This window comes from Polyodon spathula, chromosome 3 (genome assembly GCF_017654505.1).
Source record: "Polyodon spathula isolate WHYD16114869_AA chromosome 3, ASM1765450v1, whole genome shotgun sequence".
Taxonomy (NCBI): domain Eukaryota; kingdom Metazoa; phylum Chordata; class Actinopteri; order Acipenseriformes; family Polyodontidae; genus Polyodon; species Polyodon spathula.
Genome location: NC_054536.1, coordinates 46,595,332 through 46,608,382, shown reverse-complemented (window position 1 = coordinate 46,608,382; position 13,051 = coordinate 46,595,332). Strand labels below are relative to the sequence as shown.

At 36.2% G+C, this 13,051-nt stretch overlaps 1 protein-coding gene across 2 annotated transcripts in view; it reads right to left on the bottom strand.

Moving 5' to 3' along the window:
* The window catches only part of fam49bb (family with sequence similarity 49 member Bb), a 54,840-nt gene that overhangs the window by 25,807 nt on the left and 15,982 nt on the right, over positions 1-13,051 (bottom strand). The window contains exon 1 of one of the 2 annotated variants that reach the window (XM_041245321.1): positions 8,257-8,439. The exons of the other annotated variant lie outside the window; for it this stretch is intronic. The gene's annotated coding sequence lies outside the window, so the exon portion shown is untranslated. Of the gene's footprint in view, positions 1-8,256; positions 8,440-13,051 lie in introns of those variants that run through there. 2 annotated transcript variants of the gene reach the window in all.

Here is a 13,051-nt window from a genome sequence, read left to right as displayed (position 1 = left end):
AAACAGGAGTTGACTGGCTTCAAACTTTATCACTTACCTGATGGAGCTGAACCAGTTGTACTGAACCGTACAACATTAGATAAACTTAATTTAACAGCCTTTTATGTATTAGGGATAACAGTTCAAAAATATATTTTGAGCGCCATTTGCTGTTTAATCCTGAGTGTACAGAATCCTTCAAGTTAAACTTAAAGAATTATATTTGAGCATTCACACATTTATAAATACAAGCATAATATCTGAGAAGATTTTTTTACGGTATGAACAAACTATTAATTTAGGACTGCTTTTGTCATTAAGGCTTGGATTATGCTCATTTTGCGTTGATTTACATTCTAATATTTTTGTTAAAAGTTAATGAGGAATTAATTTATGACTAATAAAACTATTCAATAGTTGTGCAGGGTTATTATAAGGAATGTTGATTAATTCCAACCAGGTAATACAACACCATGATTTCTTACATAGTAAAACCAGTTACTCAGCTGTTATGCTCGCTCAGACGTGTTCCTAATTGCTCTTAAATAAATGTATTTATCCTCAATGACATTACTTACCTTCTGCTTTATGGTGGCGAAAGGCTGTGGTGGTACTTATTATACAGGTACTGTAATACATAATCACTTGTGAAATAATTCGAGACCATTTGAGTCTTTATGTAGAAAAAAAAAGAAACTGGCATGGTGAAATTAAAGGGTTCTTGTTATTGATGTTTGCCTAACATTGTATTTTAAGGCAAATCTCTAAGACATAATTTGGGCAAACTGTGGCACATTCCAGGAATCACATTAATGTAAATGGACTTTTCATCTATAAATTGCGTAACACCCCTAAACATTGGCTTAAATGATGGCTTTGATATTCCTTACAGTATGGCTGTGCATTTATGCCTGAAGCCTCTATTACTCCGAACTTGTCTGTCCAATTTTTGTATAATCGTTTCAAGTTTTTCACCTGCCCTTTTATATGCTCTTCATATTAAAGTAAATCCATCAAGACACTTGACAAACTGAAAAAGTGTGGTTCTAGAGCCATAATCCAACCATTTTTAATAATAGCACACAAGTATATTATCAGGAGAAACCTTTTAACAGAATAATACAAATTGCCCTCAATCCTCATAATACAGAGACCTGTGAAGGGAATGGTTATTCACACTGTTTTGATGTTCAATTATAAGAAATGACTGCTTCAGCAAGTGTCCCAAGATGCCTAAAGGAGTTATAAGCAATGGTTTAAAATATATTTTCTTACATACTGGTCACTTTAATGTTATTCTGGTCCGACTTTTATTGCACCATATTACTTAACTCACTTTGATAACATATAAAGACTTGTGACAGAAATACAATGATTTTTGGTTGTAAATCGCTCAAATAAAAATATTTCCAAACTGGATTACAATTCTCTCTGTCTGCTTCTTTACACACTGCATCATTCCTGCACCTGTTGCCACTCAGCCACTTTGTCACAAGACTACAGAGTTGTGTTGTTATTATTCGGACGTTTCATTTTCTGGATCTATTGAGCTTGGTTGGAAGTAATTGATAATTGAGAGTGCTAATTAATTAAAACCATTACACATATCAGCTAGTTACTCTTGATTGGGTATTGTAAATGTATTTAAATTCTTCCTACACTGTAATTAAAATGTCATTCTTACCACAAAGGTTAATTAACTATAAGACTACTGTTGGTAAACTTGACATTGAGATTCTTACTGTTAATTTCACTTATGCTTTTGTGGTACTTCGCTTGGAGAGACAATTATCTGTTGGCTCATGTGTGTAATGCAAAAGGCGAGTCTGAGCTAGGACTGCACTGCTGTTAAGAGAGTCACGGCTCTAAAGAGTTTTGAGTTTTTTCAAACCAGGGGGGTTTTCAATGTTGAAAACTTACTGACCATATTAAATAACATTAAAATAGTTTTTGGGTCAGTTTTTGGAAATTTTATAAAATGTACTGCCATTTTTCACCAAATATGATTTATTTATTTAGGTCTTCGCCAATTTTTTACCCCGGTTTTCTCCCCAGTTTAGCATGCACAGTTATTATCTATATCCTCGGCTCACCGCTCGCAGCTCCCCCCTGGACCTGGTCGCTGGGTCCTCCTGGTTTAGCTTCCTGAACCTCCACAGTGGGTACTGGCAAGTCGTGCTCTCCCCAGACACCTGTGACCAAAACGGCCTTCTCAACTGGCAGGGCTAATAGGGTTAATTCCTATCCCTACCAAATACATGTGCAGAATGGAGCCAGGTGATTGAATTATTAGTTCTCAATCAACCCTGGCCACATGGCATTTAAGAGAGCTAAAGAACTCAATTTTGAGGGAGCGCCTGGAAGAGAGGCACACGCTTCTGAAATGTTTGAAAACCTCACCGTGATAGCACAGCTTGGTTGAGGGTTCTTTTGTTTGTTCATTTTTGTCATATGTGATTGTTTTGTTACAACCTTTATTTTGCTCTGCGAGCTGTGCTTTGTTTTCTTATTTTTGTTTAAAAAGCTCTTAAACTGCAGTTTTACAGTCTCCGAGTCTGTCCATCCAGCCACACTATTCTACATAACATATTTTTAAACTGCAGTGAAACTCTGATACAACGTACTGCCTTGGGTCCGTAAAAACAGTACCGTATAACTAGGGCCACAGAAAACTCACGGGACTTTTTCAAGAAATTCACAATGACAATACAAAAATAAAAAACAATACATTTCATGGATTGTCACAGAAGTGCCATTTTATTAAAAAAAAAAAACTATCTATTGCAAGTTGCCTAAAATTAATAAGGCATCAATGAAAATCCCCAAGGCTGAAACATGCTAACATGTAATGGAGCTACCGAGTCAACACTTACACTGTAATGTTTAAAACAACCTTTTAAAACGTAACAAACAAGGTTCATTTAAATGTGTTGTCTGAAAAAAAGTAACAAGCAGACAAAACTGATTAAAACAAAACAAGGTTGAATGACAAATTCGGCAACATTGTCGAGTTTTGTAAACGTTTAAAACTTAGGCTATGTTCATACAATAATTAAACAGACTGTGTTGTATAGCTCTATGCTGACTTCGCTATCGTTTTAACGACAACCTGGCCTATTGTGTGGTTAACAGTGTAAAGATGCAGTATTTGTACAAGGTAAATTGTACGTTCTACTGAATTATCAGTAGTAACGCACTGTGGTATAAAATAATATACAAAACACAGTTGTCTTGATCATCAGTGGCCTCGTCGCACACAACGCAAACAGACTCAGAATCTTTCAATTCCCCTTTTAAAAATTCTACATGTGCAGCATTTAAGGAGATCCTCTCGTCTAAATGTGTCACTGTTAGGCAGGGCTCCACAATTGGAGATTTTTGTAGTTAAAAAACGTCATAGTTTTTCATTGTCCAGCCATGGTATCAGTATGTTTGTTGCACTGAAGGCTTCCACTAATTCAAATGTGTTGACATTACGTGTTTCTCACTTAATTGTCCAGCCTGAACTGCTAGTTTTTTTTGTTTTGTGTACTGCACTGTCTAGATGCTTGTCAATAGTACCTTTCCTTAGATGATCCAAAGAGACATTACATGTTGAGCAAAACAGAATCCCACCATCTGCATGCAACATCCCCTTTTCATAGCTCTGAGAGCAATATTCTGCTGAAATGAATTTCGCTTTTTTTTTTTTTTTATTATTTATCAGTCACAAAGAAGTGACTAGGTATATTGCTGCAGATGTTTTTCTTTTATGAGTGTGAGTGAGTGAGTGAGAGTGTGTGTGTGTGTATATATATATATATATATATATATATATATATATATATATATATATATATATATATATATAGATAGATAGATAGATAGATAGATAGATAGATAGATAGATAGATAGATAGATAGATAGATAGATAGATTTGTTTTTTTCTCTTTTGTTTTGGTGTGTATTTGTATTAATCTATTTGATATTTTCTTGTATGATTTTGTTTGGGCACTGTAGTGTATGTTTTACTTTGGTTTAATTGTTACAGCAGTATCCCCACCTGTTATAGTGAAGTGGACACACCGGCAGGCGATTATTTGTTTAATTAAGGAGACCTCAGAGATAAACAAAAAAGGGCAGCAACATGGAGAAGGAAAAGTGACAAGAGAAAGAGCGAGCAACACAGAGGAAAGACGCGACATGAGAAAGAAAAAGGCGACACAGAGGAGAACGCAGGGAGAAAAAATGGATACAAAGAACAGAGAACGCAGGAGAACAGGGACAGAAGAGGGAAGGACGGGGGAAAACAGGAAGAGAAAGTTGGACAGAAAGGAGAGGGACAGTATAACAAAGCAGTAAACGAAAACCCAGACGAAGCAGGACAATCAAGTAAACAAGCTAACTACCCAGCAGCCAAAAGAAGTTACTGCGAGCTAAGTCCCATTAGTTTGTTTTTGTATTGTAGTTTTTCTGCTGTTATACGTGTTGTTGTACAAAGGTCATTTTTTTTATTAAGTACTGTATATGTAACCTGAACTGCAGAACTCTTCTGTGTAAATTAGCATTTTGTTTTATGTATTTATTGAATAAATTGTTGGTTTTAGATATATTTTGTGCACAATTTTAGTAAGGGTATTTTATTTTTCTTACTGGGTTTTACCTGCCTATTTTAACTTACAGGACGACAGTGATTACTGGAAAATAACTACGGGTACCCAATCTGTTTATTCGTCTCATTGCAGCCAACCTGATTCCTTCGTGGCTGCATAAGGAGGGACAGGACACAGTCAACTTTATTACCGGAGCTAGAATACCTCAAACATTTGTGATAAAGACTGCCTGATGCGAGACTGAAACAAGATTTGCGTGAGAAAGCATGCATCAGTGTGGTAATTAGAGCTGAGAGATACAGGGTTTGGTTAGGTGTATAACATTTGTAGGGGAGGGAAGAAATTGGCTGAACTATCCTACATAGGTTTGAATTAGGACGGTACCAAAATTGTAGGAAACAAGTGGTGATGCATCCTGGCTGCCTATATATCCCAGACGGTGGTACTACAGGCAGAACTAACACTATTTTGTATTTTAATTCTGTATTTTTTTTTTTCATTGTTGTGAACCCTGCAACTTTTAATGACTTTGTGTTGATTTTAAAAATAAAATATGTAAATTGGATTCCTGTCTGTCTCTCAATCCTAGCTGGTGGTGGAATTCAGTGGTATGGGTTCCCTAAAACATGTTACGAACCTGAGTAAGCCTAGTTTATGGTTAAACTATAGATGCCTATATCCTAGTAGTTTAGTATTAGTTCTCTGTTCTCTGTAACTCCTGTGCTGACGTGGTCGGTCTACAATAATCTACTTACTACTGCTGCCGTGCTAGGGCACGTGCACATTTATGCCGCGCCACATATCAACTGTCTGCACTTTTATTGTTAATTATACACTGTAAGCTAATATATCTGCACAATGTAAACAACAGTTTTAAAACTTCCGCTTCTGAATCACATGTTAAGTCATTGTACAGTATGAGGAATTCCTCCAATAACGACGCCGGTATTTGTTTGACCCCATTCCCATAGTAACAAAAAGCACGCCATTGATGAGAGACAACTACTGTCAGCAAACAGCTGTTTCTACCACGATAAATATAAGATATAATATTAGAAGTAACTTTACTATTGTTGCAGACATTTCTATGTAGTTGTCTATGGTTTCTACATGATAAAAAAAACAAAAACACTTTTTCATGGTAGGCAGTCAAATAAACGATTTCCATGAAATTGTGAATTTTCAATGGCCCTAGTTATAACCAAGGTATGTAATAAAAAAGATACATACCTGCCACATCAGCACAAAAATCAAAACCTAGTACAGTACTAATTGATTAAAGTACATATACAATGTATGTAGTAAAAAGGTTTATTGCAGAAGAAACAATATAAAACAATTAACCTGTAACTAGTACTGTACATTACTATACACCATGTAACATTCAGTATTTAAATGCGCAATGGAAAAAATATCAATCCAGGATTCAATCCAAGATTGAGTCTGATCAAGGCTGAATCTTGATGTGCGCAATCCACCCTTAGAATGTTAAGTTTTGTTTCTGTAGAAATATACAGTATATTTAAAAAAAATACTCAGGAAGAGTCACTGTCAACAAAAATAAATGTTCTGAATTGTTTTTTCCTAAAAAGACAAGAAACTCCCAGAAGCAACTCATCTCTGTCGGATGTGTTTCTTCAATAGGACATGTAGCAGAAAAACTATTAAAGTAACTAGTTTTATTGTTTACAAATGCTGTGAAAAAAAATACTACTTAAAATCAAATACATCCATTTACATTTACTATAATGTGTGCATCTTTCATATACAGTAGACAAATGTGAGATCTACAAAACAAGGTAATATGAGATATAACACTTCCTGGATTTATTTTGTTAGCTATACAGTATGCACTTTAAACTTTAGAAGTGTGTTTCTGATTAAAAAGAAGCCTTGGTCAAACCAAACTAGAAGTTTGACAATCTGTGTTGGTCGTATGCAGCAGCATGCAGCGAGTGTACACTTCGGGAGCTATACCAAGAGCGTGAAAGCTCTTTTACCCTTACTGTAAGCCATTCATTAATATCTTACCAAACTGAACAATGCCATCCTTTTTTACCCTTTTCTATTGCACTTTAAGTATTTAGAAAAAGCACAATACCATCTGGTTTAAAAAAAAAAAAGATCTCTACATTAAGTTTCATTTAAACTAAAATATAGTTTGTCTAAATCTTAGGATCCAAGAGCTGTTAATTTTCTTTCAATTGTCTCAGTTCCATATAGCTACTGTATCCAATCACCAATATCAAGTTCCTCTACAATCTTGGTGCTGCTGTATGGAAGCTGTGGGTTGAAATAAACCTAGTTTAATCAACATTAAGTAACAAGAAAGTAAATAAATTTAAAGTAATGCAGATTCAGTTAACGAAAAAGCCACATTAGCTGTCAAAATGTAAATAAAATGATCTGACTTAATTTTGGCAGAAATGCTGAAAAAAAATACATGCACTCTATTGGGCAATTTTATTCTGCTAACAAACTCAGCCAAGCATTAACATTTCTTGGCTATCTAATTCCCCTAAGGAGTCATCAACCTTAATGGGAACCTTGAACTTATGTATGGTTCGTAAAAATCTTTAAGGAGTAGCAAACTAAACGCACACATTAAACAGCTTTAAAAATAGGGTCAAAGGTCAATCACATTCTAAAATTACATTATATTAAAATGTCATTATGTATTAAATTACATTATATTAAAATGTCATTATGTATTGCATGACACAAGAAACCTGTCAAGGCCAGGCACTATTGAATACCAAAACCCACGAGCTCATTCATTTTATTGATTGATTTTTTTTTTTTTTTACTGAATGCCTCAAGAACTACATGCTGTGAGGGCCCAATAGTTCAAAGTGGTTACCTACATCACCTATAATTAAAACCTTAATTTTCATGGTGATTCCCATACTAAATGGCATCTATAAAATATTAACTTAATTAAAATACCTATTCAATATCTTTATTCTCTAATAGGAATCCATGTGACCAACTAAACATGAGTCACTTTTTCTTTTCCGTATCCCTTACCATATCTAGTGAGTAGACGAAATCCTCTGGCATTTAATTTTAGTGCAGTTCACACAGCAGAAAATTGTACATTGCCACGATATTGAGAGCAGATTTTACTTTCTGTGTCGTATTCTGCCAAACACTAAACCCCAAAAATGATGATGCTCAGTTGCAAGAATAATGAAATAAGTAGCTACTGATCAGCGTGTTAAACAACACACTGTGCTAGTATTATTTTGTTTAAATTTAAATGAATGTTATCCTCTGAAACCAATTATTTATTGGCCGTTACTGCTCCTTTGCCAATGGGTAAACTATGTTAAATGTAAAAACACGAATACAATAATAATAATAATAATAATAATAATAATAATAATAATAATAATAATAATAATAGCAACAACTACAAGGACACCAAGTATACGTCATTTATGTATCACTATATCCATTCCGAGAAACCTACAATTTACAAAATCATAACAAATACATTAACCTTATAGAACGTATGTTAAAAATATAATAAATGACGGATTCTCAAGCACATGTAGCCCAGACTTAAGGCACCTCCCTAGGCGAAGCTCCTCACTCTAGTCCCCTGCTCCGCGAGTTAACCGAACCTGACAAAACAGAACAAACTGCTAAACACAGGAGGAAATAAGGGTAATCCATCCTTACCTGATATTGTTTAGTTGCCAGTATTAATAGAATTAAATACTCTGCATGACGTTCCTTTATTTGTTTAATTTTAAAATAAGTTAATTAATATAAATAAACTACACAATGTACTTCCTCTCAAAATTACAGAACGAGAACTAAAAACACTTCCACCTTCAACATCAGCTACTCTCACTCACACACGCAGTACTCTCCACGACGGATTCCTCAGGGTCCTACTGACTCCCCTATACAATTCGCAGCTCGTTCCACACAAGCATGCAGAGGCGCCGCTTGTGTACAACATGCTGAATCTCATTCTGCATGGAATTCAAAGATTTACCCTGGGAATTATACAGTTATTTCCAACATTTCCAAACAGGCTCTGGCATTGAATATAGTACTAATGCCAGCAGTTCCCAATGCTGTGCTGTACTTCTCCAAAAACTGTACTTGCTTAAATGATTGTGTTGTTGGTTATTTTTATGCAATTGGAAGGAGCCCACTGGAAATCCCCCAAATCACTTTTTTATGAATGATGAATTGTTGTTTTTAGTTGTAGAAGCTTTTGCATACGTACAAGGCAGGGTCATCCTAATTAGCTACATTAACAAATTGTGGGAACCATAATCTCCTATCTGTGTGTCATGTTTACACTGTGTGTATATCTGGAGAACCGTTCATCCAATCATTTCTCATGAAACTTGGTAAAAACTTCTCATGAAACTTTAGAATAAGGTATTCCGGGTATCACATTCCAGGGATATCTGTAGATATCTGTCTATCCATACAGCAATGTTTGCATATATCTGGAAAGCCACTTATTACATTGGGATTAAACTTTCTGTTGCCATTTCTTATTCTACTGTACTATTCTGTAAATAATGTTATATATGTCATGTCCATCAACTATCTTATCATATTGAAAGCACTCATTTAAATTTTACAAATCAATTAATGACTTACAGGAGTTTATTTAATGAAAGAAGTGTGTACATCTTACTTGTCAGTCCACATCAGCAATTTTAAAAGTAGTCCTTGTTACAGTAAACATGCATTTTCATTTGTTTTACATACATAGTTTGTATGCTTTATTTTCAGATTATTTTTTTTATATACTTGTACTTCCTAGGTCATTTAATCTAATCAATGTGAAATTATCTCCATCCTATCTTCAGTCATTGGCAAACCAGTTGCTTCCCTCAATTGACAGACATAGCAGCCAGTGGCATTCTTTGCCCCCAAAGACATTCAGGATTAAATATAAACTTGTATCAGGATAAGGATGATAATAACCAATCACTCCAATTACAGTTCATCTCTGCACAGTTGCATAGGATTGAGACTATGCTAGTGTGGTACATAACTAGTTATCTGTTTTATAAAGGTCTGATTTGTAGATCATGTTACAGTTGACATTAAAACACCCTCATGCAGTGATAAAACTTTTTTAAAAAAAAGTGTTTCTTACTGTAGTAACTGCTTAGTTTGTCACAGAAGGTCTGTACTTTGCTGGGCTCCACCCAACATTTCTTACCCTGTGGACTGCAAAACCTTATTTAGAGCTGTTTTCCAATAAAGCACTTAAAACATATTTCATGTTTTTCTTTCCAAGTCACCACGTGTTTTTGGCGGTGAGATGGGATAAACCTTTCCTTCTAATATAAATAAATAAATAAATAAATAGATAGATAATGAAACATAAAAAAAACAAAAAAAAAACAGCGGCATATGGACATGGCTACATACGGGACAATGAGTCAGTTCTTTCAAAAACAGCGGCACTGTAGTGCCCTGCACATCAAGTAAAAAGCTTGCAGTCCTTGTAGAGTCCCTTTCACATTGACACTTCTACCCGGGTCACCAGGCTGTGCCAGTCAAGCCAGCAGCAGTGGCATTCAGGGATTTAGTGGAGCTTGTAAAAAAATCACCACAACCCAAAACCTTCACAAATTTTATAGAAGTTCAAGTTTCATAGCCGTTTCCGTAAGTCAGGAGAATCTGTCTCCACGTTTGTTGCTGAATTCTGTCAATTATCAGAAACACTGCCAGTTGTTTCAAATGTTGCAAATGTTTTGGATGATATGCTGCATGACAGGCTAGTGCTGGAATTAATGAAGACTGGATACAGTCTTCATTAAAGTCTAAAATACATTTAAAAAATGCATTTGAAATAGCACAAGGATATAGAGACTCCAGCTAAAAACGCACAGAATTTACAGAAGGCCAATACAGAACCTAGCACAGTGCCCCAGGTGAGTAAGCAGGCAAGCAGCAAGAAGCCCTGGGCAGCCTCAGTGTGTTACAGGTGCGGAGACACATACCATGCAAGTTGCTTTAAATTTAAAGAAACAGGTATGGCACAACTGCAATAAGAAAGGACACATTGCCAAAAAGTGCAGAGGCAAGAAAGATAGAGCAAAGTCAGGACAGTTTAATACTAGAACTGCCACGGCAGTCATTTTTTACGGTTTGAGGTTTTCAAATTTAAATTACTCTGCGTGTCTTAAAGTTATGCGGTTGTCCGTTTATGATTTTTTCTAAATACATGTTGTGACAGGATAACGCTGAGCAGTGACGTCAGGCCAGAAGCAGGAACAACAACCAACCAGGTAACTGCAGTTGAAAAAGATGCGTGGTGCGACGTTTATTAAAGAACAAAAAATAAATAAAATAATTAAACAAAAAACACTTGCTCACAGACCGAAATAAAAGATGTAAACAAAATAATCACGCAGACAAAACAGTACAAATACGATCCAGGTCAGGCTGGGCAAATCGCCTTCACTGTTCCTAGATGTTTCTTTATTTTTAAATTAAATCTCCTCTCTCGCTCGCTCGCTCGCTCTCGTTCCGCCTCTCGAACACCCCACACAGAGGGGAGAGAGCTGCAGGCTTTTATCCAGGTGACCATCTCCCGATTTAGCAACAAACTAATCACTTAATTAATTCGGGAGATGGCCACCTTCTGCACGAGGTTTTTAATCATTCCTGACAGAGGAGTTTACTAACCTTGTCTCTGCCAGAACACGTTGCAAAATAAAACAATAATAAAACACACGGCACTTCACAGTTATATATAAATGCAATAAATAATAAATAAACAAACACAAAATAACACAAGAGCGGAGGAGGAGAACCCTTTCTAAAAATAAACACATTTTTAAATCATAAAACAAAACTACATTTTACAGGAGGTCTTTGCCCCGACCCTTTTTATGGGCGGGGCTTTCCTACTGCCTTGCTACACATGTATTAACCCTTTCCAGTCTAATGTTGGGCCCTGTCCAACATCAGCAAAAAGCCATAAATCACAGGACTTTTTCTCCAGAAAAAGTCAAGAAAACCTTTAAATGGCTGACTGAGATCGATGAGCCGAATGAAGCCAAAAAAAAAGGGCATCTCTTAGCCCTATGCACTACAGAGATAACACGGACATAAACAAAGGAGATAGCTGCTTCTGCATCCAGCGCTCAAAGAATATCACAGACATTTGCAAAGCTTTTTGAGATGTTACAGTAATAAAATAATGACTTGGACCGCATTACCGGGGACTTAAAACGGGTGATAAAACGAGTGATCACGAGAGGATTTATCAGTATACACATCTATAAGGAGGTATGTGAAAAATACAGCGAACAAGGGGTGGGCTTGGCTGGAGATACAGTACTGCATGTCCTTTTGCAATTCAATGCCTTTTAAACCTGTTTTACTCTAAAAAAATGCTTTAAACAGCGTGTGCAAAATAAATTGGACCTGACGCGTCTGATAAGTGCTGAATAAATGGACTGCGAAGGGTTAAATACCCTGATGGCAATTGAAAGACAGGATCGCGAAAATAAGGAAGTTATAATCCCGCCCACCTAGAACCGCCAAAGCAGTCATTTTGACTGCCTTTTACAATATGTTTTTATTTTGAATATAACTTACAATATTCTATTTATTTTATATATATAAGCCTGTTGTTACCTCTATCCCCACAGAGCTTACCTCGGCAGTGCCAGCCACTTTGCCTGTATCGTCTCCTGCAGCAGATGCAGGCGTGCCAGCCATGCCAACCGCTTCACCCACAGCAGTACCAAGGACAGATACTCCAGCTGCATTGACAGCACGAACAGGCATTTAGGAGACTGGAAAGGATGGCACTATTTGGGAAATTATAAATTCCAGTGTTGATACTGTGGGTTGCACAAAATCGATATGCGAATGATACACCACATTCAACGCTGTACTGTAGCAGAGGCTAATAGGATAAAGAATGATGATTCCTGGCAATGTCGTTGGAGGAATTAGAAGCTTTTATTACAATCCTTTATTTTCATGGAGCGAACATACCATGGACAATTTTTTTTACTTCACTGTAATTGGCAAAAGAATTGAAGAATAAAAAGCCTGGATGGAACAGTGAACAAAGCAAGAAGAGCGCTTCCACCACCTGCCCAAAACTTGCAACCACAGTTGTACTCCAGTACAATTTTGAAACACAATGCTACGCTACGCTAACTTTTTACGAGTGCAAGCTGAGAAAGAATGTAATTATTCTCAGCTCCCTTCATATGTCTGTTGCAATCAAGACTGTTGACAAGACTGTGGATTTCTACAATGTCACCAAGTATGGAGTACAGACCAGATGGCACGTCAGTACTCAGTAAAAGCCAGTTCTCGCTGGTGGCCAGTTGCAGTATTTTACAATGTACTGGACCTGGCAGCCATTAATTCCTTCATTTTGTACAACTAATGCACTGGGGGAAAATATCAGTAAGAGAGATTTCATCTTGAAGCTAGCTAGAGTTTTGGCACAAGCATATTTGATCAG